Genomic DNA, 6,000 nt, shown 5'->3' with positions numbered 1-6,000 from the left:
TGTAAGTGCTCACAGAGCAGGGGCTTCATATACGGTTCGTTTTGGCATTCGCTATATGTGGCAGGATAAAAAAAATGGAAGTGCCCACTGAGCAGGTTTTAATGAAGAGGCTTTGAGGAAGTAATTTAATGACGGAAAACCCATGTCGGGGACGGCTACAGAACACTGAGCTGATATTGGCGGTTAACATACAATCGTGAATGGCTAAGAGGGAAGACGGCCTGACCAGGCTTGTCCGCTCCGGTCCACAGTAGCAAGATCAAGACGGAGGCTTACGGCCTCCGTGCCTACATTGCCTCCGCTTACAGTTAAAGGCTCGACTCGCTTGTCAATAGGGCGCATATACTGGCGGGCCATAATACCCTTACACTTGTGGTATATTATATCCAAATTTATTCTGATCATTTGAATAATTTTCTTGTGTGACTTAATTGATTATTTCTTGGCTGACGGTCACTGGTTTAAATGCATAATAAATAGTATTTTAGATTAAATTCTGGCATTGGTTAAGATATTGAATTATTTTGCTTGTGAATTCACTAGTTAGCACAAGGGTTATTTATGTTCCATTTATTTTTCGTGCAGTGTCACTCAAGTCACTTAGTCCTACCCTGTGCTCCCTATAAACTAAGGTTTTGGCCTAGAACAGCCAACAGTACTCATAACCCTTATCAGTGGAACTGCTAGTAAGCCCACTGATCAATGCCACACTCTTCACTTGTTTCATTTGTTTATGTTTTGCTGTACTATCCCTAAATATACTGTTAATAGAAAATTCATTCATTTAAAGTCTACACAAGATTAATAGCTTCCACTGTTTAACTCTGAAGTGGACAACGGGTTTGTCCCACCCGCTAGCACGGTAACAACAGCAATATGGCAGCAATCAAATTAGATATATTGCTCTGTGAGATAGGTGTGAAAAATTTAACGCATAAAACCTCAACCGAGCAGGCGAATTCCTACATTCGATAAGCAAATAAATCAGCGGGTAACGTAGGATTTACTTAGCAATATTTCTACAGTTCAGGTCAAAATAATAGATATAAATTATTTGACTACTGGTTCGACCGGCAACTAAAACTTACGTCTATTTTGTATGAGTAAGAAACAACGCAAAATAACGAATATATTCACTTAAAAGAGATGCAGTTTCAGTAATCTCTTCAATTGAACGAGATTAACTCACTTTAATACATAGGAATATTGTGTGATTCACAATAATATATACATTTATTTAGATTCTAAATATATCTTGGTAACAAACTATCATGGGAGCCTCAAAAATTGCACTGCATGGGCCTTACACGTTTGACAGCTCTAATACAAAACATCTATAATTAGTTCAATTTTAAACAACAATGATGTATTTGACAGTTGAGCACTTGATACCAACTAATTCACAGAAATCGAGAAATAATTCGCGTCTTCAGCACAAAGCCATTGGATTAAAAATGTCTAATAATAAAAATATGAGATCGGACACGCAATCCCGCTTAAGTCTTTCACACCAGTTATAATAAATACTGTTGCAGATATATCAACAAACTCATTGTATTTGATTCATTCTTATAGCTTGCGAGCATTTATTATAACAAAAGCATCTTACCAAACGCATTTATTTACAAGAGTAAATAACAACGTCGATAAAACTGCCAGAACCACTGATAAGCGAACGACCTTTCTCGTGAAATATTACTCGGCGTCACGATGGGCAAGAAATGAATAAAGCTTCAGCAGCTGGTGGCAAGAGTGGCAGGCTTCGTGCCCGAGTTATTCATCTCGAGACGCACAGCTGGCCTCGGGCGGCAGGTGGCATTCATCAAGTGATGGAGCTTATCGTTATTCAGGTATTGTGAACGGCCGTTGAGTTGGCCTGAGTCTTTGCCTTTATTTGAGTATCCTGAACAGCATATGGTTCGACCTGAATATTTGCGAGTATACAGATCGACCTTTGAAGATTCGGCCTGAGTCGTTGTCGTTATTCGAGCGTACTGAACGGCTTAGCATTCGTCCTGAGTCAGCCGTAATTCGGGCATACTAAACGGCCTTTGACTCTGAGTCCTTGCCGTTACACAGATCGGCCATTGATTCGGTCTGAGTCTTTGCGTTATTCGAGCGTACTAAACGACTTATGACTCGGCCTGAGTCTTAGCCATGATTCGGGCATACTAAACGGCCTTTGACTCGGCTAGAGTCCCTGCTGTTATTTGAGCATGCAAATTGGCCTATGATTCGACCGTAGTCTTTACCGTTATTCGAGCGCACTGAACGGCGTAGGACACGGGGGCATATTTTGCCGTTATTCAGGCATATGAAAACGGTCTTTGACTAGGCCTGAATCTTTGCGGTTATTCGGGAATATGAAATGGTCTTTGAATAGGCCTGAGTCTTTGCAGTTATTAGGGCATATGAAAACGGCCTTTGACTAGGCCTTACTCTTTGCGGTTATTCGGGAATATGAAACGGTCTTTGAATAGGCCTGAGTCTTTGTGGTTATTCGGGAATATGAAACGGCAATTGACTAGGCCCGAGTCTTTGTGGTTATTCGGGCACATTATACGATCTTTGGCTAGGCCTGAGTCTTCGTGGTTATTAGGGCATATGAAAACGGCCTTTGACTATAGGCCTGAGTCTTTGCAGTTATTAGGGCTTATGAAAACGGCCTTTGACTAGGCCTGAGTCTTTGCGGTAATTCGAACTGAACTGGGAATGACTGGCCACATAGAGCATTGTTCTTGTTCGTCATACTGAATAATGAACTAACTTTGATTGTTAAATTGAAACTAGCCATGTATCCAAAAACACGAAGAAGCATTTAAATGCCAAACCAAAAATGGGGAAAGTTGTAACAAGGTTTAATGTCGACGAGTGGAGCCAATCAAGAGGAAGCCTAAATAGAAAAATAAACAAGTACCATGAAAAAAAACACTTGCTTCATTCAAAATGGAAGATATAAACCTGTTTCGGACACTTTTCCACGATTGGAGTGTGAAACGCAATTATACTAAATACGATAACAATCTGAAATAAATAGAATTATAATAAAAATAAGACTCTCATCCGCACAAAATTTCTAGGCAGGAAATTCGAGGAAGCGCTTTAAGTAAGAGCGAGAATTGCCGGCCATGCGCCACCATGATCCTGTCGTAAATAGGCGACTTTACGACGCGTCTGAGAGCCGAATTACGACTCGCTTCTCTGTGATGGAGTCCCCTAGTGAAGTAGACATGACCGACTGGCCTGTGACACTCTTGTGATTTATGATGAAGTCGTAAATGTAAAACTTGGACTTGACAAACTTTTGTGATGACGTCATTGAACACCGCATGAAGTTATCATTACATCGTAAATTCAAAATTTTAACGCTCGACATGATAATAGAGACATCATTCCGAACAAAATCATTGATTATGTAACAGAAATGACAAGCAGAATGAAGAAGAGGAAAATAGTAATAACTGTAGAAATAATAAATATGAGGTGCCACCAGAAAAAAAAATAAATAAAGCGAGCAAAAAACGTCTGGTGTATTCTTGCCACATAACTCAGATGGATAAGATCAAGAGAATTCATTTTAAAGGCTTTATAAGAAAATACAGAACGGAGAGCTCGATCTAATATGCTAGAGACAACGATTTTTATTAATAAGAATAGAAGAAAAATTCAAAAATCCCGTCATCGTACATGTAACATAGATATTTGATGTATCAACACGTGTCTCGTTCGTGGCTTGTCTCGTTCCAGACAAGCCACGCACGGAACGCTGTGTTCCAGCATATCAATTAAATTCATCAGCAAGCAATGTATCACTTGAGCCAGGCGATTCAATGGACTGAACGCTCCACTTAAGCCTACATAGCGAATATGTCGAATTCGGCATTAGTATTATATCGGCAAGGCGCAAGGCTTGCCGAGCAAAGCGGTTTGACGGTGCAATGCCGAACGTCAATGCGGGACTTTCGGTGGAAGCTAAAACCTCATTCGTGTCTCACGACAACTCTGCAGTTAGTGTAATAGGTAGAAGTTATTCCTTGGAGAGTAGGTGAATGGACAAAAAGAATGTCAGGTCAGATGGATATAAGCGAATAGAACCCGATTTCTCGGGATCAGCGGCAAAGTCCGCCAGTGACATCGCTAAATCATCCTCCTCGGGGGATAATGGAACCTTTATTGGAATTTTGGACCATCAGTCAGGGCGCAAACGGAACTGCCCGGTCACTGATCGCGAAAATACCACCTAATGAACTTTATACGTTTGGAATGAAAAATAGACCTGTGGGTATTTTGAATGATTCAAAATTATTAAATCCTCAGATAATCATATTACAGTCGTTACTTTCTGCCTTTGATCTCCAGAGCGGGATAGTTTCAAGACACGGCAATTTCCTGAAAACTGATATTCATTTTTTAGCATTTACAATTGAGTAAAGTTTTCAAATTACGCAAATTCGTGCTACCATCTAGCAGTCTTCAATACGTAAATAACAATTTCACAATAAGATCGCACGCAGCTGTCCTCTCATAACCCCTCAAATGGACGACGAGACAACACACCGGGCTGAGCGTCCCCGCCCCATTGCTTTCGGTAAAACGCACTCAGAGAAATAAGACTTTGTCCAAATAGCGATGCACTATCAGTCCTTGTGTGGGTCATCGTGACCCAGTTTTTCCCGAAAAAATGCCGGATCAGCTTCCTGGCTGGTCGAGATGAGCGTCGGGATGCACGCGGCAACGCGCGTCTGGCGATGTGTTGACATCCAAGATCCGCGGAGGCCCGCTATATCAATTGTTGAGCAAGCAAATAGTGCGGCAAGAAATGAACGCATGGACAATGAAGTAAAAACATACATAATATTTGATGATATCAATCGAATTTGTTGTTTGAAAATCGAGAGAAACAAGATAATTCAGAACTTCTTAGCCCTCGAGCAAGCACCTTAACCCTTAGTCCTCGAGCAAACCCCATAATATAACCAACAATCTATATAGATGTTAGTCCCGACCTTAACCATCAAAGGGGCAAATAACATTCAAAGCCAAAGAGGTAACCTAAGCCTTGATAGCTGCTAAATATTAAACAGAAATAGTTCAAGAAATATCGCAGAGCTTTGCAGATAACAATGAAACGAAACTCGGCATCGATTAGCATGCATAAGCATTCTTAATTGGAATGTTCGTCGGCATTAGAAACCACATTGACCTCTTTGGAACAACATCAAACATGTCGTCAAATGCGAGCGATACGCCTTCAAAAATTCTTGCTTGCATTAATGAAGCTACTCAAACGAACTCAAAAATGCCCAGAAAACATACTAAGAGCGGGAAATATCTACAAAATTATTCACGTGCATGTGATGACTTGACAATTACCATGTCTAGAGCAAGCATGAAGCTCGTACAAATTGCTCTACCAAATAAAGGAGCGACCCATGCAGTGAGCTGATTATCTTTCAAGGGTAGCTATATGGAGGGGAAGTTGGCTGCTGAAGATGAACTTCTATAAGATCGCATGGCACTTGAGCAAACTTGGCAAGACGAGCAGCTTCTTTGAAGTGACGTTCGGCAGGTATAAAGAGCACCTAATTATAAGTCATGAAGAACTCGTTAGGTATAAAGAACACCCAATTAGCAGGGCCTCGAGTGCCAACGAAAGTGCCAGCCTCCTAATGGAACATATCATTGAGTGGGTAAAATAAAGTTACTTATGAAAACGCGACAAAGACTGAATACATTCTAACTTTCCCGTTCAACTTTATCAAGTCGTTCTATATCACAAGTAGATTCTCTACGAGAGACAATAAAATTGTTATAGATTTATTTACGTATGACAAACACATTCACCATAAGAACAAAATTGACATCTGACTTACGATAAGCTCGCTTTGTGTGGACTCCCGAGTTTGCGGCTACGTTAGTTCTACAATTACAGACGAATTTTTCCCGTCGGACAGGACCAAATTTCCGACGATGTATCAACGGTAGAGGTACGGATGACGA

The sequence above is a fragment of the Hyalella azteca genome, unplaced genomic scaffold (genome assembly GCF_000764305.2).
Source record: "Hyalella azteca isolate HAZT.00-mixed unplaced genomic scaffold, Hazt_2.0.2 contig9938, whole genome shotgun sequence".
NCBI classification, from domain to species: domain Eukaryota; kingdom Metazoa; phylum Arthropoda; class Malacostraca; order Amphipoda; family Hyalellidae; genus Hyalella; species Hyalella azteca.
This window is presented reverse-complemented; position numbering follows the sequence as displayed.